General features: G+C 35.7%; 1 non-coding gene across 1 annotated transcript; it reads right to left on the bottom strand.

Annotated features, from left to right (window-relative positions):
- Positions 1-20,211: 20,211 nt before the first annotated feature.
- On the bottom strand, positions 20,212-20,318 carry LOC131178088 (small nucleolar RNA R71). Its single transcript, XR_009147221.1, has one exon. It is a non-coding gene; the product is annotated as a small nucleolar RNA R71 (small nucleolar RNA).
- Between the last annotated feature and the right edge of the window lie 6,404 nt (positions 20,319-26,722).

The raw sequence follows: 26,722 nt of genomic DNA, 5'->3' as shown, positions 1-26,722 counted from the left end.
CAATTAATTGGATCACTTTGACACGACCTCTCTTCTTAACATAATCTCCTAGAATCGAAACACGAGCCAATTTGAAAAGAAGGAGAAATGTTCTCCCACCATTTATGGTATATCATTGTTTGATAAACAAGATTTAACTCATACCCCTTAGTCTTCCTTTTTAGTTTCATTATTTCTTTGTAATTATTGTGCGTTATTACAAAATATCAGTTGTATCTACCATTTGTTATACTGTTGTCCTGCCTGACATATCATCTTAGAATTTACTATTTCCTTTTTACTCTCCATTTATCTTCCATACTTATAATTATTTGTCTAATGCTCCTTATACTTAGTTATATTCTAGAAGATAAAAGCACTCACAGATTCTTTCAGATCTACTCCAATCTTACCAACAATCACTCCTCTAATCCATGTACTTCTCAATATCTTATAATTACACCTATACCTATCTTGTCCTATTCTGACCGTTATTAGCGTTCTGCTACATATTATCATACTATTATTTATTTATTTATTATTACTCTTTTTTTTTACGTAATGATTCTATCGATCACACTGAAAATATATGTCTAACTCTAATTTTTTACTTTAGGTCTCACCACTCTAAATTTTAATATCAAGCTTCTGTGACATTATCCCTCATCTTGCATATTTATATCCCTTATGTTGACTTTTATATTGATCTTGCTTCTTTATTTGACAATACAATTCAAGTTACCACAGCACGCTCAACAGTTACTACCTACTTTGGTCGCACACCTCACCTAATTTCCATTATACTGTCAACAACCAAAAGGGTTCTTATGTCATTGCCCCATTATCCTACCTTGGGGTAGAAAACAGATAAGTTCTAATCCAGATCCTGTAACTCTAAGCTCTAGGCTCAGGCTCCTAACAATACATCAATTATGACCTGCTCTAAGTCCTGTACTTCTGGGTTTCATAACTTAACAATGTTCTTCCTAATGCCATCCTTTTCTACGCTCTCTATCCTTATTTTTTATTTTTTATTTTTTTTATCTCATTTACCCTTCCTAGAACCACATTCACCTCCTCGGTATTTTGGCTCTATTCTTCCTAATCTTATCCTAATATGTTTTTCCAGTTTATTCTTTAGCTAACTCTTTTTATCTTACCCAAATCTGAACTTTCACTCTTCTATCCTTTAGGTTTATTTTCTTTTTGAACCTAATTGTCATATCAGAAACTTATACCTTTCCACTATCCCTACCATGTCATCTATACCTCAATGTTACTCAGAATTGATCCTCTAACTACCCTAGCTAGACTTCTACTGGCATTCAGGCTATCTCTCTTACTGCATTTGAACTGCACTCTATCTATCTATATATATATATATATATATATATATATATATATATGGCATTCAGGCTATCTCTCCTACTGCATTTAAACTGCACTCCATCTATATATATATATATATATATATATATATATATATATATATATATATATATATATACATATTCTATGATTTATCGATGCTAACTTTTGTCCTTTTTCTTTTACTTTATTTGGAGTATACTTTAGTTTTAAGCATTAAGAAGCTAAGGATGAACTTAGGGAATAGCAGTCATACTTCTCCTGCGTGATCTCTATTCTTACCCTTTTGGACTACATATTACCCCCTACTACCTTAGGGAGGAGATCTGTAGCAACTCTAATTTTTTATATCCATTTAATTAGCTAAAACTTAAAATATTAGGTATCCAAACCTGTCATTCAATTTAAAGGCTTACATACATCTTGATCTTACATCTTATAATTCCTACATGGAACTTGTACCCTCTCCAGAACACCTGAGCTAACAACTCTCTATCTCACGCTACAATCCCATCTGGGACACTACTCCAGAAGTCATCATTATCAGTAATAACCTTTGATCCCTTCTGAAAAGATAGGACTATACCCTAACTTACTGCAACAAAGGTACTACATTTACCACCTTGCTAAAACCATGTCAAATTAATGACTCTCTTATCATATCATAGCTCTGTAAATCATCAATTCATAGTTTCGACCTTCCCTAGGTAGTAGGGTTGTACTTTACACCTTGCTGATACACACAAGGTATACTATTCTCACTAAGCTCTAAGCAAAACGTCTGTCGTACCGCAAAAACCATCCAAAATTCCATACCGAAGACCAGATGGTCTCACTCTATAGATGTCACCTTTACTTTGCAACTAATCCGCAACTAATCCGCAACCTCTGGTCTGATGGCAACTCTTGATGTAACTCGAGCTCATGCTAGGGCAACCGAGTTACTGACTCTAGTTACCACCCAATTGTGACCTTTCGATATTCTAGCTCTAGATCCCTAACCAAGAGTTCCCAACTCCTCTGCAGATATAGAACTCTGTTCTGGCATAATTGTACCAAAACAGAGGCCATCCATAAACACCCTCATTATGGAGCACCACGGGGATGCACGCAGCTCTACATAATAATCTCATGTCAGTACTGTAATCTGCAGCTTGTAGAGCAGACATTGAGAACATTGTATAGTTACTACGATACGTCCTAACAGACTAGGTCTCCTAATCTCTTATCTCTCTTAAATCTACTATTATCATAAACTTACCCTGACTGGGTCATCCACTGATGACTGCCAGCAGTGGTATCCTCACCCTCATCTAGTGCAATTATACTATCAAAACTCACCTTTATGTACTCGTGCCTAGCACCAGATAGGTACAACACTTAGACCCATACTGATAGAAATATAGTGTTTCTTGGAGAACGTATTTCCATGGCAGACCTCAACATGTCTGCTAACTCTATTTCACACTTCTATGTACTTCACAAAACTGAGGTGCTAAACTAAAGCACTCTTGTATTAACCGAGGAATAACGCAGAATCTAGAAATGAAGGATTACAGAAAAAAGACGAAATAGAATCCTATACTCCCCATGTGACAACTCTAGGTGCACACTTTCCCATGAATCTAAAGCGTAAGCTTTGATACCACTTTTGTCACGACCCAACCTATGGGCTGGACTGGCACTAGGACTTAGGCCAGCCTAAAGCCCCCAAGGCTCGTAGTAAGCCTAACTATTCCTCAATCCAACTCTAAGGCCCATTTGGGCCCATTTTCAAGAATTCAACTACACAGAGTCCAACCATAAAGTGGACCATTCAACGGGGAGTTTTTGACTCGCCCGACCTGTAAACGCAATATATAATAAATTGGGGAGCTCAGCTCACCCTTCACATAATCAAAATGTCATAACTCAAATAAGAGCTCAGCTCCCTCATCCAATCCCATCATGCATATAGTTAATAATTTTATAAGTCCAACATAACTTTTATAATACAGGCCCAAAATAAAAATAAGTGCTTCTAACACATGCGGAGTCTAAAATTTAACTGAATTGTACAAAATACATTAAATACTATTAATGGACTTGCGAAGAAGAAAAGCAGGTTAGCCACAACAAATAATCCTCCTGTAGCTTGGAAAAATAGATAAACAGGAGTAAGCGTTCAACTCAGAGAGTAAAATACCAATTTTAATCATAATCTCTATAACTATCTAAAGCTAATGCACCCTGTGGAATGAAATGCAATATCGTCATAATTTTCATATCATAACAGCAAAAAGGCAATTTGGAGCACTCACACACCCAACATTGTCAAGCAATACATATATGGGAGCTAATCTCCTATACAACCCTCTTAATCCAACCTCTGTCAGCGAGTGTCTCTCAAGCCGAACTTTCGCTTAATAAACCAAATGCAAGGTCCCAGCGAGTGTCTCTCAAGCCGTGTCTACCCATCCTGTCCATATCCAATACCATACCACATGCACGCAATGCACACACATTGCTCCAAATTACCACAAACAACATCCATGGCACTTCAACAATTATGAATGCAATATAAAATGTGCCTAGTGTTTAACTACATAGATATATATTTATAAGTGATGCATGGGCATGCTTGAACAAGTAATAATATCGAAATTACAATTAAAATTAACATTTTACTCACAAACTTGAACCGAGGTCACTGCGGCGGCTGGGCGGAGGAGGAAGTCTGTCCCGGCTCACCTGACAATTTCATTGCAATTATTTAATATATTTGACTCAATACAAGTTTAGAAAAGACCAAAGACACCCTAAGTTGTGCTGAAAATCCAGCAGAATGGTTCAAATAACACTTTTAAACTCAACCCATATCTCATCATCATTATATGGCTCCTCCTGGGCCCTCCAAACCAAGCAATAATCACAATATCAGACAACTCAATTATAAGACTTTAAAACTAATATTTTTCAAAAACTATCCAAACTAACTTTAAAAATTTTATAAACCTGCCCCGCGGTCCTTAACAATATTATAAAGCTATTGCAATAGGAATTGTAATTTTCTTATCATCCACGAATATTTTATAAATTTTATTCTAATTCAGTACAAGGCAAAAATTGAGTAATGTAGAGTTCGAGTTTACCTATGCCAAATCTGACAACTGGAACGCGTCCAGAACGTCTGAAATCTGTGGGATAGCCTATAATCTTGACCCAGTTTTGAAATGGTTCCAGCAGCTAATATGCTCGGCCCGAAATTGCAGATCCAGCGACGATCGAATTTCCATGAAATGAAAGTACATACGCGAAGTCCATAATACCAATTTTAGAATAAAAAAAAATTAATATATATATATATAAAATAATTATTTGAAAATTAGGGTAATTACAAATTATTATTCATTATTTTTACCATTAATAAATTTTTTTTGCAGTAGCTATAATTTTGTTATAAAATACTCACAATCACAATTTTTTAACAGTAATATGTAGCAATTCATATATTGCTGCTAAAAGTATAAAATTTATTACCATAAGTTTATGACCACAATATTATAATTGCTACATGTTACTGCTTAAAAATTGTGATGGTAAGTATTTTATAATAAAATTGTGATGTGAAAAAGAAAAAAATTAATGACAGCAACAATTATTGCTGCCAAAAGTTTATTAATGATAACAACAATAAACAGCAATAGGTATTATATCTTTTTTATGTATTATTGGTGACAATTGTTTATGTTGCCATTATATGTTAATTTATAGCAAAAAAAAATAATGTTGTAAAATTTTTACTGTTAATTCTAATATTTGTTGTAGTGGTAATGCAAATTCATCATTTATATATATTTAACTAAACAAAAAGATTAATTAATTAGATTATTTTTAATAAGATATAATTCAACCTAACATAATCAAATTTGAAATATAATAACGAAAAAAATGAAATGGTATATATATAATTAATGGAATTATAATAGTATTTTAATTTTTATATTTAATTGTTGTCGCAAGGGTTTTGCGGTTGCAGGACGATTCTCACCGAAACGGGAAAGTGAGGAGTCGTCACTTTAATTTTGAGAGAAATTAAAGAAAACTATTTATTGTTTTTTTTTTCAAATATTCGTAAAACCACTTCTAAAACAGAGATTAAAGGAACGTTTGATATTTCACTGTTCTGGGTCTCCCAAGAACACAGGTAAGTGGGAAAACCCCGAAGTGAGTTAAGGTTGTGTTTATTAAATTAACTATAAATGTGTTTTATTAAATTCCTCCCTCCCTGAAATTAGGACTCTAATTCCGAAGAGGTATTATTTGGCCCCTAGAGATTCATAATGAGTGAGGAGGACTATCGGCTCATGTATCATGCACCTCATCATTGGCATCCAAATTATTGAGGGTGCGGTGTGTGTAGTGAATATACATGAACCAATACGGGTATAGATTTTCATTCCTTTTAATTAGGACTCTAATTCAAAAGGATGTGTTAATTAAAACCTAGAGAATTCCCTTCATTAATGAGGACTCTCAGTTAATGAAGGAAGGTCCCATCATCGACATAATTACCAGTAAAACCTTTACCCATATCATTTCATCTTAAACGATTTAATGTTTTGGAACAACGGTATTTGTTTGATTAAGCTGAACTAAAGGAAGAACTCTCCCTTAATAATATAAGCATGAGGACTTCGAGAAGGACTCTCCATCAGGTCCCAATTAAAATTCGAGGTTCTTGGAAGGACTCTCCCACGAATCGAACATTGGAATGTGTTTGATAAATTTTGTTAAAAATAAGAGTTCATAGGATTTCTGTAAAAATAAATTAACATCAAGGATTTTAAGGAAATGACTCTCTCCCAATCTCCCGTAATTATAAAGAATGAGCTTAATAAAAAGACATAAAATGGTGGGGGTTTCCAGGAAAGGACTCTCTCCCGATCTATCACATTTATAAAAAGTGATGTTTATAAAAAGGGGAAGAAAAATTGTGGAGGTTCAAGGAAAATACTCTCTCCCGAACTCATATTTTTTAAAAATTTTTTTGTAAAATTTTAGGGGGTTCAAGGAAAGGACTCTCTCCGAACTCATATTTTTTAAAGAAATTATTATAAAAAAAAAGATTTTGTAAAATTTTGGGAAGGAGGGGTTCAAAGAAAGGACTCTCTCCAAATCTATATTTTTTAAAGAAATTATTATAAAAAAAGATTTTTTAAAATTTTAGGAAGGTGGGGATCAAGGAAAGGACTCTCTCCTGAACCCACATTTTGAGAATTTATTGTCAAAAAAGATTTTGCAAAATTTTATAAAGGTGGGGTTCAAGAAAAAGACTCTCTCCCGAACTCATTTTTTTGGAATTTATTATAAAAAAAGATTTTGCAAAATTTTAGGGAGGAGGGGTTCGCCCATAGAGTTTAACCTGCTCTTGGCTCTCCCGTAGAGATCATCCTACTTCCTAGTTCACCCATAAAGATCGACCATAGAGTTTGGCTATAGAATTTAGCCTGTTCCTGGATCTCCCATAGAGATCGGCCTACTTCCTAGCTTGCTCATAGAGATCGGCCATAGAGCTCAGCGATAAAGTTTAGCTTGCTCCTGGCTCTCCCATAGAGATCGGCCTACTTCCTATCTTGCTCATAAAGATCGGCCATCTTCCTAGCTTGCTCATAGAGATCGAAGAGCTAGGCCATAGAGTTTAGCCTGCTCCTGGTTCTCTCCGAACCCATGTTTTTTTAAGAAATTATTATAAAAAGAAGATTTTGTAAAATTTTAGGAAAAAAGGGGGAATTCAAGGAAATGACTCTCTCCCGAACCTCATATCTTAAAATGAAATTATTGTAAGATTTAAGATATAAAATAAATAAATAAATAAAAATGAAAAAAATAAAAAAAGGATTGGCCGATCTTCAAAAATAATTATTTAGAAAAACAAAAAAAAAATAGAGAAAGACTTGAACTCGTAGGGCAGTATTTTTATCAAATAATATAAAATGACAAGAATGTACTATGGTTATGCATGCACTGTTTCCAATCTCTCACCATCATAATCGAATCCCATCACCCGCATCTCGCTTTTATTATTTCTGATCTCTCATCATCATGACCAAACTCTCTTCTCTCTTTTTATTACGCCCAGATTCTAAGTGAAACCCATTATTATCCTACTCCTAATACTATTTCAAAATAAGAGAAGAAGTGTTTTCCATTAAAAAAAAAGAAGACAAAATGATATTTATGTAGTATCGCAACAAAATGACAACAGTAATATTTACAAAAAGGGAAAAGATGATCTTAACCCTATTCCCTTAGGAGTTCAGCATGACTTAAATAATTAAAGAACTTGGATTCTAGCTTATGTGAGATGCAACTTAACTACCCATTTTAAAAGAGACAGGACGAGAGTTTTACCAGCAAAGGGGCTCTAAGCAATGATGGGGTAAGTATACTCTGACTTGTGAAGATTGGAGGTGGAGCCAAGGCACTTTTGAAGTGACGGGTTATGGAGTGTGAGCCTTTTCTTAAATTCTAAGCTCTACTTTTTGAAAAGGGACCTCTTCCACAGTGGAGACTTTGAGTATTTATAGGGAATGGGAGTCCTAAGATGGAAGTTCAGCATTTTAGATGGAGAAAATAAAGGGTCTGGATTTAGAAGGACAAAATCTGAGGGTTAAGAATTAAAGAGATAAAAAATTAAGGGCAAGGATTTAACCAAGGACTTCTTTGTCATTTTCTCTTTAATCCTATGGTTGGGAATTATGCCTTATAAAATAAATCAAAGGGTTACGGATAAAAGGTGCCAAATCTATCTTTATTACTTTAATCCAATGGCCCAGGATTTGTTCTTACAAATAGGATTAATGGCGAAGATCAAATAATACCCAAAATGCTTTAACGAACTCTAATCTGATGGTGAAGATTTAATCTCTAAAAATTAAGGGCCAAGATTGATTCTCTTCCTAAAAATCTAACATTAGTAGAATTGGATATTTTAGTACCCTAATGCTTGGATCCCTCTAGAGCTCTCCTTACTTCCTAGATCACCCATGGAGATTGGCCATAGAGTTTGGCCATAGAGTTTAACCTGCTATTGGCTCTCCTGTAGAGATCGGCCTACTTCTTAGTTCTCCCATAGAGATCGGCCATAGAGTTTGGCAATAGAATTTAGCCTGCTCTTGGCTCTCCTATAGAGATCGGCCATAAAGTTCGGCTATAGAATTTAGCCTGCTCCTGGCTCTCCCATAGAGATCAGCCTACTTCCTAGCTTGCTCATAGAGGTTGGTCATAGAGTTCGGCTATAGAATTTAGCCTGCTCTGGGCTCTTCCATAGAGATCGGCCTACTTCCTAACTTGCTCATGGAGATCGACTATAGAGCTCAGCCATAAAGTTTAGCCTGCTCCTGGCTCTTCCATAGAGATTGGCCTGCTTCCTTGTTCGCCCATAGAGATCGCCCATAGAGGTCGGCCATAGAGATCAGCCTACTCCTAGCTCTCCCATAAAGATCGGCCTGCTTCCTAACTCGCCTATAGAGATCAGCCTGCTCCTAGCTCTCACGTAGAGATCAGTCAACCATAAAGTTCAACCATAGAGATTGGCCTGCTCCTAGCTCACATAGAGATCGGCCAGCCATAGAGATCAGCCTGCTCTTAACTCTCACGTAGAGATCGGCCTACTTCCTAGCTCGCTTATAGAGATCGGCCATAGAGTTCAACCATAGAGATCAGCCTGCTCCTAGCTCTTACGTAGAGATCGGCCTGCTTTCTAGCTCGCCTATAGAGATAGGCCATACAGTTCGATCATAGAGATCAGCTTGCTCCTAGCTCTCACATAGAGATCGGCCTACTTCCTAGGTTGCCTATAGAGATCCACCACAGAGATCAGCCTACTCTTAGCTCACGTAGAGATCGGCCTGCTTTCTAGCTCACCTATAGAGATCGACCATAGAGATCAGCTTTCTCCTAGCTCTCACGTAGAGATCAGCCTTAGAACTCTTAAGAGGGATGTGACGATGCTCATATAGGTGTGGATGAGTATATACTTTCCCCTTCAAATAATAAAGTTGATTTTTTTTTAACCAAAAAATATTCTAAGAAATAATTTTATTTACTTTTTTTTATTTTTACAAAATTAAATATTAAAATCAGATTACACATGAAAGTGAAATTCAATAACTTTAATTAAACCGGAGCAACGTAAAATTGAAAATAAAATCAACATGTAAAAAAAAATAATTGAAAATAAAATTATAAGGAAAGTGAAAATAACAATGCAATTACACATATTTCTTATTAATCCGGATAAAATATGGTATATATAGCTGCCCCTCTTTATATGTTTTCTATTAGAGAAAACGGAAATTAAATTTCGAGTTTTCTCCAGATAGGAAACATATAAAGATATAGACTCATATTTTGGACGGGTGAGACATGAAACTAAACCGAATCTGAAAACCTTCAAAATGCAAAAGTTGGCATATTAGAGTTTGAATAAAGGAAAACCATTTTAACATATAAACTTGAAAAGTTGATAGAAATAAATTACCTCGATACATAGAAAGTTTTAAAAACTTAAAATCAACATGGACTTTGAGTCTGGAATCAACATGAACCTTGAGTTCGGAGGTTGATAATTAAGGAAAAATAACTTGCAAGTAATTAAAATCAACATAGGCCTTGAGTCCAAAGGTTGATAACAGAAAAATTAAAATCAACTTGGATCTTGAATCCAGAGGTTGATAACAGGAAATTAAAATGCTAAAATTAAAATCAACATGGATCTTAAGTCAAGAGGTTGAAGACAGAAAAATAAAATTGTAAGAATTAAAAATCAACTTGGATCTTGAATCCAGAGGTTGATAGCAAGAAATTAAATGCTGAAATTAAAAATTAATTTGGATTCTGAATCCAGAGGTTGATAACTGAAAAGTAAATCACAAGAAATTAAAATCAACTTGGATCTTGAATCCAGATGTTGATGATAGGAAATTAAATGCTGAAAATTAAAATCAACATGGATCTTGAATTCAGAGGTTGATAACTAAAAACTAAATGCTGAAAATTAAAATCAACATGGATCTTGAATTCAGAGGTTGATGATAGGAAATTAAATGCTGAAAATTAAAATTAACATGGATCTTAAATCCAGAGGTTGGTAACTGAAAAGTAAATGCTGAAAATTAAAATCAACATGGATCTTAAATCTAGAGGTTGATGACAGAAAATTAAATGTTGAAAATTAAAATCAATATGGATCTTGAATCCAGAGGTTGATAATTGAAAAGTAAATATTGAAAATTAAAATCAACATGGATCTTGAATCCAGAGGTTAATGACAGAAAATTAAATGCTAAAAATTAAAATCAACATGGATCTTGAATCTAGAAGTTGATAACTGAAAAGTAAATTGCTGGAAATTAAAATCAACTTGGATATAGAATCCAGAGATTGATGATAAGAAATTAAATATTGAAAATTAAAATCAACATGGATCTTAAATCCAAAGGTTGATAACTGAAAATTAAATTGCATGAGATTAAAAATCAACTTGGATTTTGAATCCAGAGATTGATAACTGAAAAGTAAATTGCATGAAACTAAAGTGCGGAAAATTAAAATCAACATAGATCTTGAAATTAAAGTGCAAAAAAATTAAATTACACAAATTGATGCTTAAGAACAAATGGATGGCCATTTTATCTAAACTAATAATTTTATTTTGAATTTTGTGAGTATTTAATTATCTGCTACTTAATAGGTAAGTTTTTCATAAATTTAATTACGAAAGATTTAAAGCCTAATCTTCAAAGCAAACCTGGTGAGGGACTCTACTCGAGTCAAAAGTTTACTTAACCATGAGCCTGAAGCTAAAGATTTAAGTAGAGGAGCAAGAGTAGTTGCAAAGACAAGACATTTCATTATACCCCGTTCTACTTTTTCTTTCATTCTTCTTCCTGAAAGTCAATGAAGGGTTTTTGAAGAATGGCCTCAACTTGCTTTTTATTTGTTAGGAGTGCCTTTTCAGGTTTTCACTCTTTTTTTTTTTTTGATAACTCACTTTTTCAGGATGTCCTCTCGGGTTTTCATCCTTTCCTCATTTTACAGAAAGCGCCCTTTCGAGTTTTCACATTCTTTCCCTCATTTTGCTAGGAGAACCCTTTCGAGTTTTCACCCCCTACAATTTTTCTTTTTTTCTTTCTTTTTTCTCTTTTTTTTTTTGAAGTTCGACTCCCAACTTCCCATATCAATAGGCTGTGTGTTCACCACTTAGTCATTCCCTACAATTCTCAAATCAATGTATATAAAGTTACCTGTGTTTAAATTTTTAACTCATAATAAAGAATTAATAAGTTAACAGCACATGTTCCAAGGTAAATGGGCTAATGGAATAACATAGCTATGGTTTTCAATAACAAGGAATAAGAATACGTGGAAAGTATATAAATTTGGAAGAAAGAAAAATCTCATGAATTTCTTCATTAACTTTTCTGGACCCTTCACTGCCCCAAATACTAGTTATTTGAGAAGAACCCCTGTGCCATGGTCACTTGCTACCTTTCGTCTTTATCCCATTGACTATCCTTATAACTCCATTTCACGTTCTCAACAAGGCTTCATGTTGCTAACAGCGTCTTTTCAGGTTTTCGCTCCTATGTCTTTTTTTTTTTTAGTTCATTTTGTTTTTCTTTTTCTCTTTTTTTTCCTTTCTTCTCTCCTTTTTTTTTATGCTCACTCTTTTACGATGCCTTTTCAGAATTTCATCATTCACTCATTTTGCAGAAAGTGCCCTTTTGGGTTTTCACTCCTATATTTTCTTTTCTTTTCTCTTTTTTTTTTTTTTGAATTTTGAGTCTCACATCTTTGGTAGTATTTTCTTTGATACAAGATCTCCTAGTTGGAGCTCTCAAGATCGTCCATTCTTATTCAAATGCCTTGGCCATTCTTCTTTGGTATAATTATCCATGGCAGACTGCTCTAATTTGATCAAATCTTGTTTTGGCCTATTCAGTTTCATCCAACTCTACCTCCATTAAGATTCGCAGAGAAGGAATTTCTACCTCGATTGGCGAAACTACTTCCATGCCATACACTAACGAATATGAAGTTGCCCTGGTCAATGTTCTTATTATTGTTCGATAAGCATGGAGGGCAAATGGGAGCATATCATGCCAATCTTTGTAAGTGACAGACATCTTTTTGATCATTCATTTGAGATTCTTGTTTGCAGCCTCTATAGCTCTGTTCATTTGGGGCCGATAAGGCAATGAATTAAGATGAATTACCCTGGAGGCTTCCAGTGACATCGATGCCCCACATTGCAAATGGCAATAGGGTTACCAAATTCAAAAAATGGATGGCGTGGGATGTTTATCCGATTAGCATATATCTGGCACTTGTGACACTTTCAAACATATTCAATACAATTTCTCCTTCCAAAGCAGTCCAATAGTATCTCCGTCGTAAGATTTGCTTGGCCATCATGTGTTCGTTAGCATGTGTGGCATAGTTCCTCTTCATCAGAATCACTAGTATCCAGGGCAATTATTGGCCTTTCAAAGTTAACTTGAGGAATATCAGAGTTGATTGAATCATTATGGTTGGGTTGATCATTATTCCTCAAGAAAATGAAAATGGGGCGGTTAAAAGAGTAGAATTTTATTAAGTGGTCTTATTAAGCAAAGAAAAGGCTAAATAAAAAGAAGTAACTGGATATGAAATTTTGGAAAAATACGCTATTAATTTATTAATGCTTAATCATGAGAAAAGGTCTATTCACGGTTCCACTTGACACCATGGACAAAGTGGTCAAGTGTTGGTAACAAAATATTCATTACTCAAAAAAAAGTATGGGGATATCCTTTGCTCCCCAATTATCAAGCTCTTGATTTCCTTTCATTTGCACAATCAGCATTTCTGGTTCTAAAGCATCCCCTGTGCATTCTATCATGTTCACATTGCCTCCTTTACCAGTTTTGTGGTTAGGCAATGGATTAGTTCCAACACTAGGAGTTGCACTTCCACCTTCTATCTTCATCCACCAGTTTCTGATAAGGGACTGTACCCTACCTTTGAGAGCTCCACAATTGCCCCCCTATGGTATTCACAATGAGCATTTGGATCACACCACCTCAGATATGGGGGTTACAAAAGGTCAAGTGGTATGGGAAATATCTGGTTTATGCACAAAAGGTAGCGATAAATCTAGCTTAAGGGCATAAGCAGTGGTGGAGATTCCTAGGCAGCCTTGGATTAATTTGTGGAGTGGGTTGTCGGATGAACTGATTTGTTTAAGTCGACGGATGTGAAGCATAGTTAGTTGGTTATGGAATTATTATGGTTGGGGATAAGAATAATTCATAACTGTGGTAGAACATTGGCTACCAGTAGGTTTTGGGAAAGAAATAGGGGACAATAGGTATTTTATGGGGGGCATGGTTGATAGGCCTGTTGCGTCACATTGTGCACTTCCCCTTCCATTTTCTTCCTAGAATTTTTCATCCTTTTCACTAAACTTTCCCCTACTGCTTCATGTAACCTCTCTAGTCTCAGATTTGCTTCAATTCTCTCTCCAGTCTGTATAATGTCAGCAAAGTTGTTGGAGGTGTTCCCGATCATTAGATTGAAATAAGGAGCTTTTAATGTTTCAATGAACAGGGAACAAAGCTCACTGTCCGTCACTGGTGGATATACTTCTACGGCTTTCTCTTTCCACCTCTGAGCGTATTCCTTGAAGCTTTCTCCTTCTTTTTGCACCAAGTTTTGGAGGTCCCTCCTGGTTGGGGGCACATCACAATTAAACTTATACTGCTTCAGGAATGCGTTTGCTAGGTCTTTCCAGGAGTGCAATTTACTTCTATCCAACTGAAAATACCAGCGTAAATTTAGACTGGAAAGACTCTTGTGGATGAAATGGATCAGTACCTTGTCATCGTAAGATAGTGCTGACATCTTTGCTATATAAGTGGCCAAATGTATGCGAGGATCAGCAGTGCCATTATACTTCTCAAACTCGGAGATTTTGAACTTGGGAGGTACCACTACATTAGGGACTAATCTTAAGGCAGAAACATCTAGTGAGCCATACATACTCAACCCTTCAATGGCTCTTTTTTGCTCCTCTAGAGCGGAAAATTTCTCACTCTCCTTTTCTTTCACCTTATCTGCCCCAGTAAGTCTATACACAACCCCTCTTACTGCTAGTGAATTGGTAACTGGTTATGCTAAAGGGTTTGGTAGGATTATAGGATTAGGTGCTAATGAGTAATGTTTAATGTAAGGAATGGCCTAGGTATAAGGCATACTAGAGTATTGGGCCACAAGAGGGAAAGATGTCTCATTAGTCTGGAACATAAAGACATGGGGATTGGTTTGAGTATTAGCAATGGCTGCTAGATCAGTATTTAGTGGTTGGAAAGAGGTTGAGGGTTGGTCTTAGGGACATGAGCACTAGAGTCTCCAATCATTATTGAGACATTTGGGTTATGAGTGGGAAATGTTGTTTCTTTATTTGGGCCATTTTCCTCATTAACTTTATTAGCTCAGAAACTTGCTCCTTCAATTCAGAGACTTGGTCTTGTAAACTCTGAACTTGTTCCTGCTCCTCCATCCTTCTCCTTCTTGTTCTTGCTCGAGCTAAGTAAACTTTTGACAGAGCAGTAGATTGTTTCACCAAATCCACTTTGAGTTGAGCAATGTTAGCTTTTCTTAATCTACAGTGGGCAAATATATTATTGTATTTACTTAGTTATTATTTTTATGATTAAAAGGATATGGCGACAATTTAATTGTCATGTTTGCAGAAGGGTAATTTGAATCATTGAGCCAATGGCATCGTTCAATAGTCCAACCATGAATGACGGAGTCATGCACATGTTCATGATATTTATTCATGTCATGCTCATGACTTTTTGCTTAAGTCTGACGAGGATTAATCCTACAAGAGTTTTGCTATTCATTTGTTATTGTGATCTCATCAACTGACTGACTTGAAGATACTATTGAGTCTACTCTTGTTTACCCTTTACAAATGAAGATCTTATGATACCTGATCATGTGAGGATAAAAATGAAAATGCATGATTTAAGTAATCTCGAGTCGTATGATTAAGGTAAATATTATCTATACATCTGTCAAGGTAGGAAGATGTTTAGCCTACTTTAACAGTACGATTCAAAATTACCTTTTCTTGAAGATGGAAGATGCTCAAATGATAAATAAAGTTAAAAAAGAGAATGGGCGTCCCTTTTGTCCTATGAGTGGGATAATCCTAATATCGGATAGGTGCTATCTAATTGGATGGTTCTACCCTTAGAGATGGCTTACTAGAGCTCTTGACTAGCGTGATGGTTTAGCTCATAGTCTAATTTGCTAAAGTTTAAAGGTCCCCAAATTGTCCCTACTGTAAACAGTAAAGCCTCATTCTAATATTATGATACTAACAGGAAAATCCACGGGTATCACAATAGGTGAAACGAGTTCCAATCTGAGTAGAAGCCTTCATGGATAGTAACGGGGTATAACCCACAGGTACCGCTACACGACTCCTTCCTACTTCCTAAAGGGTAGGAAAGCCCAGGTATAGGGTTAAATTATGTGAGGACATTGTGTAAATATTAGGTATGTGAAGGGACATACTCACCTCTTTCTTATTCATGGGAATTAAAATAACATTGCTCTAACACAATAAAAAAAAAGGTAATTAAACAAGCTAAATCATTAAAACAATTAATAATAAAAGCCAAGAAGGAATAGTGATAATTCGAATTTTAGGGCCCTCAATATTTATTTAGTTAAACCCATAATCATCGATTTTAATTTACAAAAGCACAAGATTAGATCTACTTTTGGACCTCTGAACCAGGGATAATTCCTATTAAAATCCCCAGTAGAGTCGCCAAGCTGTCGCAAGGGTTTTGCGGTCGCTGGACGATTGTTACCGAAGCGAGAAAGGGAGGAGTCGCCACTTTAATTTTGAGGAAAATCAAAGAAAATCATTTTTTTTTTTAATTCGTAGAGCCACTTCCACAATAGAGATTCTAGGATTGGGGTTCGTATACGTGTGGGGAAGGTGTTAGGCACCCACATCGTCCCTCAACGAGGGCAATTTAACGATGTGCTCATTATAATTTAAAACTAATAATTTTGGGGTTAAAATTATGATGTTGGTCCTCATTATTTATTAAAGGAACGTTTGATATTTCACTATTCTGGTTTTCCCAAGAACACGGGTAAGTAGGACGGCCCCAAAGTGAGTTGAGGTTGTGTTTATTAAATTCACTATAAATGTGTTTTATTAAATTCCTCCCTCCCTGAAATTAGGACTCTAATTCCAAAGAGGTATTATTTGGTCCCTAGAGATTCATAATGGGTGAGGAGGACTATCGGCTCATACATCATGCATCTCATCATTGGCATCCAAATTATTGAGGGTGCGGTGTGTGTAGTGAATATACATTAACCAATACAGGTATAGATTTTCATTCCTTTTAATTTGGACTCTAATTCAAAAGGGATGCATTAATTAAAACCTAAAGAATTCCCCTACATTAATGAGGACTCTCAGTTAATGAAGGTAGGTCCCATCATCGGCATAATTACCGGTAAAACCTTTACCTATATCATTTCATCTTAAACAGTTTAATATTTTGGAACTATGGTATTTGTTTGATTAAGCCAAACTGAAGGAAGAACTCTCCCTTAATAATATAAGCATGAGGACTTCGAGAAGGACTCTCCATCGGGTCCTAATATAAAATTCGGGGTTCTTGGAAGGACTCTCCCGCAAATCTAATATTGGAATGTGTTTGATAAATTTTGTTAAAAATAAGAGTTCATAAGATTTCTGTAAAAATAAATTAATATCAGGGATTTCAAGGAAAGGACTCTGTCCCGATCTCCCGTATTTGTAAAGAATGAGCTTTATAAAAAGAAGTAAAATGGTAGAGTTTCCAAGAAAGAACTCTCTTCCGATCTCCCACATTTATAAAGAGTGATGTTTATAAAAAGGGGAAGAAAAATTATGGAGGATCAAGCAAAGGACTCTCTCCCAAACCCATATTTTAAAAAAAAAAAAATTTGTAAAATTTTAGGAAGGAGGGGTTCAAGGAAAGGACTCTCTCCGAACCCATATTTTTTAAAGAAATTATTATAAAAAATAATTTATAAAATTTTGGGAAGGAGGGGTTCAAGGAATGGACTCTCTCCGAACCCATATTTTTTAAAGTAATTATTATAAAAAAAAAGATTTTGCAAAATTTTTGGTAGGAGGGGTTCAAGAAAAGGACTCTCTCTCGAACCCATATTTTGAAAATTTATTATCGAAAAAGATTTTGCAAAATTTTATAATGGTAGGGTTCAAGGAAAGGACACTCTCCCGAACTCATATTTTTTGGAATTTAGCATGAAAAAAGATTTTGCAAAATTATAGGGAGGAGGGGTTCACCCATAGAGTTTAACCTGCTCTTGGCTCTCCGGTAGAGATCGGCCTACTTCTTAGTTCGCCATAGAGATCGGCCATTGATAACTGCATAATTTATTAATTTTACTTTCATCAAATTTAATGTTTCTAGGATATCTTTATGTCTAATTCAGTTGATTAAAGTATAATTATCTATTAGGCATATGTTTAGAGAGTTGTTGAAATAATTGTGTTAAATGGAGAAATTGTTAGCATTAATATTAATTTGGCTCTCGCTGCATTTTTCAGGGTTTTGGTGAAGTCCCAAAACATAGAAGTGTGGAAGGAAGCTTGGAAAGGTCGAAGGATTGAGAAGCATTAAAGAAACAAAGTACACGGGTCGTGTAAACACAACCACAGACCCGTGTAATATTCTGCCAGAAGAAATCTAGAGAACCGAGGAAGAGACAAAGTACACGGGCCGTGTAACTTAACCCGTGTAAATCTTTGAGACTCGTGTAACTTTCTGTGCCAATGCGAAACATGCCCATTCATCTCCAGTAAGTTACACGGCCCTGGGCCGTGTAGTGATACACGGGCCATGTATCCGCTGATCGCTTTCGATTTTGCTCGATTCTGCTTTTGACAGAGACTCTAAAAACCTAACCCTAGACCATTTATTATAAATAGAAGAGGCAGCAGCCGACTCAAGGGACCATTTTGAAGACGCCTCCACACCTTTAGATCCGAATTCAACAGCCTCTCCATTCGTCTTTTAGATTTCGTCTTTATTCTTCTTTATTTTTTTTTTGTAAGCCATGAACATGAGTGGCTAAGTTTTTAATTCAGTTCAAGGGATTCAAGTTCTTTTGCTTGATTTGTGAGACCAGGTTCTTAATTTAATTTATGTCTTTTTGAATATCTATTGTTTTCTAATTTCTTTGTCTATGATCTATTGAATGATTTGCTAAAAAGGCCTATTAGTTAATTGTTTGATGAGATTAATTGCTAGTTCATCTTCATAATCCATAATTGTTGTGTAAGATTGAACAAGAGTAGCAATTAGGTTTTATTGATTATGATCCCAGTTTTCGATAATAACCTAAGAAAATAATAGGGTGGATTAAATGATTTATACTTCATAAATTGTTATTCAGCTTAACTACTTCCTTTTCTTAAAGCAGTTATTAATTTGATGAGGATTGCTTAATACCAACTCAGTTAATAATTAGAGTCAATAAGAGTACTGGGCTCGAATTGATGAGTATAAGAAAGTCAGGGGTTTACCTCGCTGTTTGGTAAATCTACGTTAAGTATTCAATAAGAGCTAATTGTATTTCTTTTGTCTATGATCAAATCAATGCAATTGGAATGCGAATTACCTTAGACTGAAGTTTGTTTAAATTGAGATTTTCATATTTAGTTCTTGAATTTCTGATTTCTTCTGATTTTGTGTTACAAACACCCCCCTCCCCCCCCCCAATCTTTGTTTCTTTCGTTTTCCATTACACAAGTGCACGAAAATCCAATAATTTAGTCTCTAGGGTTCGACCTGGATTTACCACTTACTACAAAAAATATTTCATAATTGGTGATTTCAGTTAATTTAATTTCTGGTGGATTCGACACCATCCAGAATTTTGGCGCCATTGTCAGGGACTGAAATTTATTGGAATTTATGTTTTGTGTATTCTGTTATTAAATTTGTTTGTGAAGTGTTGCTATTTTCAGGTTTCGAAAAAAAAAATTATGGTGTTACTATTCATTAAGAATTTTAGTTGAATTTGGAGGGTGGCCCATACCTATTTTGAAGGAAATGACGCTCTGATCAAGACCAATGAATCCATTGGATTCTTTGGCCCCATGCTCTTGGGGCTAAATTCAATTGTTTTCTAGGGTTTTGAAGCATTTTTCTGTTTTTACTTTAATTTTTTTTGTTTATGACAAGAACTTCTCAATCTGGTGAGTTGATCTTTGATCCAGAAGTAGAAAAAATAGCTAAACAGCTGAGAAAATTGGCTATGCAAGGTAGGCTGATTCCGAGTTCATCTTAAGGAGTCCAATCTCTAAAGGAGCTAAGTTCGGGTACGGATTCGGATTCAGAGTCAAATTTCGAAAACGAAACCATGGCTGCTAGAACTTTGAAAGAGTTGGCTGCTCCTGATCTAAACCAATAGCCTTTGTATATTCAATACCCTGCTTTAAATGTTGTTTTTGAATTGAAATCTATACTAATCCATTTGTTGCCTAAGTTTCATGGTCTTGCAGGTGAGGATCCACATAAGCATTTAAAAGAATTTCATGTTGTGTGTTCCAGCATGAAACCTCAAGGAGTTTCAAAAGATCAGATCAAGCTTCGCGCTTTCCCTTTCTCACTGGAGGGCACAGCTAAGGATTGGTTGTATTACCTTCCTTTTGGATCCGTCAACTCATGGAATGGGATGAAGCAGATATTTCTAGAGAAGTTTTTTCCTGCTTCCCGTGCTGTCAACATAAGAAAAGAAATTTGTGGAATCCGGCAGTACAGTGGAGAGAGCTTGTATGAGTACTGGGAGAGATTTAAGAAGCTGTGTGCAAGTTGTCCCCATCATCAAATAAGTGAGCAGCTATTGATTCAGTATTTCTATGAGGGACTTCTACCAATGGACCGCAGTATGATAGATGCTGCTAGTTGAGGAGCTTTGGTTGACAAGACACCAAAAGAGGCAAGGAGGTTGATTGCTAACATGGCAGCAAATTCTCAGCAGTTTGGAATGAGAATGGATCACACACCTATGAAGGTTAATGAAGTAAGTACATCTAACCTGGAGAAACAAATTTCTTATTTAACTTCTTTGGTAAGGCAATTGGCTATAGGGAACATGCAAACTGTTAAGGTATGTGGAATTTATTCGGGTTTGGGTCATGCTACTAACATGTGTCTTGCGTTACAAGAGGATGAATCAATGCAACATGCTAATGCAGTAGGACATTATGGACAGCCACAACGCATGTATGATCCCTATTTTAGTACTTATAATCTAGGATGGCGAGATCATCCCAATTTGAGTTATGGGAATCAACCGGTGCAAAACCGATACCAACAGCAAAGACCACAACTGAATCAACCACAACCACCTCACCCTCTGCCTCCCTCAAATCAAAGTATTTCACTTGATGAAATTGTTAAGGCCTTGGCTAACAATACACAGCAGTTTCAACAGGAGACCAAAAATAACATTCAAAACATAGAGAGGCAGATTGGTCAGTTAGCCTCATCTGTGAGTAAGCTGGAAGCTCAAGGTTCTGGAAAGCTCCACATGAGTGCTATAGTGTTACGAAGTGGGAAAGAAGTTGATAACCAGACTCCACATGAGTCAATAAAAAAGAAGAAGCAAGGAGCAAAAGAGTCTGAAGTTCCTGAAGTTGAGGTAACTACTGAACCCAAACTGAATAAGGTTAATAATTCTATTCTTCCTCCATTTCCCTGTAGGTTGGCCAAGACTAAGAAAGAAGAACAAGAGAAAGAAATTTTTGAGACTTTCAGGAAGGTGGAGGTGAATATACCTTTACTTGATGCAATCAAACAAGTTCCCAAGTACGCTAAATTCCTTAAGGAACTATGCACTACAAAGCACAAGTTGAGGAATAATGAGAAGATCAGTGTGGGGGAAAATGTGTCAGTATTAATTCAGCAAAAATTACTCCCTAAGTGTAAGGATCCAGGTTCATTTTCTATTCCCTGCAGAATAAGTGATTCTAAATTTGAACGTGCAATGGCAGATTTAGGAGCATCTATTAATGTTATGTCAAATTCAGTTTTTCAAACTTTAAATTTGGGTCCTTTGAAAGAAACCAGTGTCACTATTCAGTTAGTTGATCATTCTAATGCTTACCCATTGGGAGTAGTTGAGGATGTGTTGGTGCAGGTTGGAGAATTGATTTTTCCTACAGATTTTTACATTCTGGATATGGAGGATAGTGTTCCCACATCAAAGTTCACTTTGATTTTGTTTGGAATACCTTTCCTAAAGACTGCCAAGACGAAAATTAATGTGGATGATGGTACCCTAACTATGGAATTTGATGGAGAGACTGTCAAATTTAATATCTTTGATGCCATGAAGTATCCTGCTGATGACCATTTTGTTTTTTCTATTGATGTTATTGATACAATTGTGCAGGATGTTTTTGAGTTAAGCATGGAGGATGGGTTAGAAGTGGTGATTAGTGAAGGAATTCAAGAAATTAGTACCAATCAACCATTAAGTGTAGAGGTTCAAGAGGCAGTAATGGCATTGCTGTCATTACCTCCTGTTCAAAAAAGGTATGGAGTATCAAAGATTGACTTACCTGTATCTCACATAAAATTATTACCTTCTGCGGTGCAGGCACCAGTTCTTGAACTCAAGCCTTTTCCTGAGGATTTGAAATATGTTTACTTGGGAGACAATGAGACACTTCCAGTTATCATCTCAATTAATTTAATAAAGATTCAAGAAGACAGATTGACTAGAGTTGTGAAACTACACAAGGAAGCAATTGGATGGACAATAGCTGACATCAAAGGTATAAATCCATCAGTGTGCATGCACAGGATTTTAATGGAGGATGAGGCTAAGCCAAGTAGAGAAGCTCAAAGGAGGTTGAACCCACAAATGATAGAGGTTGTAAAGAAGGAGATTTTAAAGCTACAGGATGCAGGAGTTATTTACCCAATTTCAGACAGCAAATGGGTCAGTCCAGTCCAAGTAGTGCCAAAAAAATCAGGAGTCACTGTGGTAACAAATCAAGATAATGAACTTGTTCCAACAAGGATTCAGAGTGGATGGTGAATGCGTATAGACTACCGCAAGCTGAATTCAACAACAAGGACCACTTCCCACTACCATTCATTGATCAGATGCTTGAGTGGTTAGCAGGTAAGCCTTATTTTTGTTTTCTCGATGGATTTTCTGGGTATAATCAAATTGTGATTGCACCGGAGGATCAAGAGAAGACTACCTTCACTTGTCCTTTTGGAACTTTTGTTTTTAGAAGGATGCCCTTCGGGCTTTGTAATGCACCTGCCACATTTCAGAGATGCATGATGAGCATATTTTCATATTACATTGATAAATGCATTGAGGTGTTCATGGATATTTTACTGTGTATGGTGATTCATTTGATGCATGTTTACATCATTTAAATTCTGTTCTTGAGAGATGCATAGAGAAAAATCTTATTTTGAATTATGAGAAGTGTCATTTTATGGTGAAACAGGGGATTGTTTTGGGTCATGTTGTCTCTAATAGGGTTATTGAGGTGGATAAATCTAAAATTGATTTAATTGTGAACTTACCCTACCCCACATATGTGAGGAAAGTACGCTCTTTTCTTGGTCATGCAAGTTTCTATCGCAGGTTCATTAAGGATTTCTCTAAGATAGCATTGCCTTTGTCTAGACTCTTGCAAAAAGATGTTTCTTTTGAGTTCAGTGAAGAGTGCAAGGAGGCTTTTGACAAATTAAAATCTGCATTGACATCACCCCCTATTATCCAGGCTTCTGATTGGACTATACCATTTGAAATTATGTGTGATGCGAGTAATTATGCAATGGGAGCAGTTTTAGGGCAGCGTGTTGGGAAGCTCTTTCATGTGATTTATTATGCATCCAAAACACTCAATTCAGCTCAGTGCAATTATTCTACGACTAAAAAAGAATTTTTGGCTATAGTTTTTGCTTTATATAAATTTCGATCATATTTGCTTACTTCTAAAATAATTATCTTCTCTGATCATGCAGCATTGAAGTATCTCTTGGCAAAGAAGGAAGCAAAACCAAGGTTAATTAGATGGATCCTTCTGCTACAAGAATTTGATCTTCAAATCAAAGATAAGAAAGGAGCTGAGAACCTGATAGCAGATCATTTGAGCAGGTTAGTGACACAAGAAGATCCACTTCCTTTGCAGGAACTTTTTTCCTAATGAGCAGTTATTTAAATTGTAAAGTATGATCCCTTGGTATGCTGATTTGGTGAATTATTTGGTTACTAAAGTTATGCCTTTTGATTTGAGTAGAGCTAAGAAAGAGAAATTGAAAAGTGAGACTAAGTATTATGTCTGGGATGACCCGTATTTGTGGAAATTTTGTTCAGATCAAATTATTAGGAGATGTATTCCTGATAATGAGATTCAATCTACTCTTGCTTTTTGTCATGCCTATGCATGTGAAGGTCATTTTGGACCCAAGAGAGCAGGTAGAAAAATATTAGACTGTGATTTTTACTGGCCCACTATATTTCGTGATTCATATTTGATGCAAAAATTGTGAACAATGTCAAAGAACATGAAGTTTAACCCATAGGAATGAGATTATTCAAAATCCAATACTTGTTTGTGAGATTTTTTATGTGTGGGGTATTGATTTTATGGGTCCATTTCCTTCTTCTTTTGGCTTTGTTTATATATTATTTGCTGTTGATTATATTTCGAAATGGGTGGAAGCCAAAGACATCAGGACTGATGATTCTAAAGCTGTCGTAGGTTTTATCAATTCAAACATTTTTAGCAGGTTTGGAGTTCCTAGAGCAATAATCAGTGATCGGGGCACACATTTTTGTAATAGAACTGTTGAGGCATTGTTGAGGAGATATGGTGTTTTCCATAGAATATCTACAGCTTATCATCGTCAAACAAGTGGGCAAACAGAGGTGTCTAATAGAGAGATCAAGTCTATTTTGGAAAAAACAGTGAAGCCAAATAGAAAAGATTAGAGCCTTAGACTTGATGATGCATTGTGGGCTTATAGGACTGCTTATAAGACACCCATAGGTATGTCCCCCTTCATATTGGTATTTGGTAAGTTGTGTCACCTTCCTGTAGAGTTAGAACATAAGGCTTATTGGGCTGTTAGATAATGTAATTTGGATTTGGATACTGCTGGTGTGGAAAGAAGATTACAATCGCAGGAATTAGAAGAAATTCGACTTGAGGCTTATGAGAATTCTAAGATCTATAAAGAAAAGATCAAGGCATTCCATGACAAACTAATACCAAGGAAGCAGTTTGTGATTAGACAAAAAGTTTTATTGTATAATTCCAGATTGAAGCTGATGCCTGGTAAGTTGCGTTCTCGTTGGATTGGACCCTTTGTTGTTACTAATGTGATTCCTTATGGAGCAGTTGAAATTCAAAGTTTAGGAACTAATAAGGTGTTCAAGGTCAACGGTCATAGACTCAAGCCATTTTATGAAGGGTTTCAGGAGCATACAGTGGAGGAGCTCAAATTGAGTAACCCAATTTATGAGGATTAAGGAGCTTTGCCATGTCGAGCTAACGACGATAAACAAAGCGCTATTTGGGAGGCAACCCATGGGTGGCTTGTTAGCCACAATCAGATTTATTTTCTTTTCCTTAATTTATTTTATTTTCTAGCATTTTTTCTTTTCTTTTGCATTTGGACTTTACATTGGGGACAATGTAAGTTTTAAGTGTGGGGGAGGAGAAATTTGTTGCTTTAATTTAAAAAAAAAACAAAAAAAAAATTTGTTCTTATAAGTTTTATTCATGATTAACTCTCGGAGAGAAGTGCTTTGTCTTTGAAATAACTTTTCTATTTTAGATTGAATTTTTGAAATTTTAGGCAAGGTAAAGGTAACTTTAATGATGGATTTTCCCTCTTTCCCATACCATATAGCAATCTGTTTCTGCATAAATCATTTAGGCTCGATTTAATGGTGAAATGATTAGTTATGTGTGCTTTAAACTAGTGTTATGCATATTTCAGAACTTTGTTTAATCTATCAGGGCACTTTATAATATGTAGATGCATAAATTGGGGGAAATAAAATGTTGAACTTGAAAATTGCTCCGCTATTTTAGTTAAGCAAACTAACCAAGGGTCTTCATGAACTCCATGTCGATTCTCAAGCCAAAAGCTAGTGAGGATATGAGCAAGGTACTTTTCTGAAGGTGCCGGTTAAAAAAAAAAAAAAAAAGAGTAACTGTGACAAGAGAGAAGTACCAATTTCAAATATATATAAATATAAAAAAAAAGGGCATTTCTATCTCTCCTAAGATTTGGAAAGAGCTATAATTGCTGTGCCTTGATAAATTAGCCTTGTGTTTTGGTATGTGTATTGACTTAAAATTTTATGGAACTTTAATTGTGAGCTTAATTAATTTCAAGCCTTTTGTTTTGTGTTGAAAAATTGTTGATATATTGGTATAGTATTGATGGAATTTGTTGTGATGGTTATTACCTTACTTGCCTTTTCTTTCAAACTTTTAATATTTTGTTACAGAATGTTGTGATAGAGTAAAGTTAAGGAACTTCTAAGTGGAGTTGATTGAGAATTTAAGTCATGCTCAAGGACAAACATAGAATAAGTGTGGGGGAATTTGATAAGTGCATAATTTATTAATTTTACATTCATCAAATTTAATGTTTCTAGGATATCTTTACGTCTAATTCAGTTGATTAAAGTATAATTATCTATTAGGCATATGTTTAGAGAGTTGTTGAAATAATTGTGTTAAATGGAGAAATTGTTAGCATTAGCATTAATTTGGCTCTTGCTGTATTTTTCAGGGTTTTGGTGAAGTCCCAGAACATAGAAGTGTGGAAGGAATCTTGGAAACGTCGAAGGATTGAGAAGTGTTAAAGAAACAAAGTACACGGGTCGTGTAAACACAACTGCAGACCCATGTAACATTCTGCCAGAAGAAATCCAAAGAACCGAGGAAGAGACAAAGTACACGGGCCGTGTAACTTGACTCGTGTAAATCTTTGAGACCCGTATAACTTTCTGTGCCAATACCAAACATGCCCATTCAGCTCCAGTAAGTTACACGGCCCTGAGCCGTGTAGTGATACACGGGCCATGTATCCGTCGACAGTCAGTTTCCTGATTTTGCTCCAGTTGCAGTTTTTGATAGAGACTCTAAAAACCTAACCCTAAACCATTTATTATAAATAGAAGAGGCAGCAGCTAACTCAAGGGACCATTTTGAAGACGCCTCCACACCTTCAGATCCGAA

Source organism: Hevea brasiliensis, chromosome 2 (assembly GCF_030052815.1).
Source record: "Hevea brasiliensis isolate MT/VB/25A 57/8 chromosome 2, ASM3005281v1, whole genome shotgun sequence".
Classification (NCBI taxonomy): Eukaryota; Viridiplantae; Streptophyta; class Magnoliopsida; order Malpighiales; family Euphorbiaceae; genus Hevea; species Hevea brasiliensis.
This window is presented reverse-complemented; position numbering and strand designations above follow the sequence as displayed.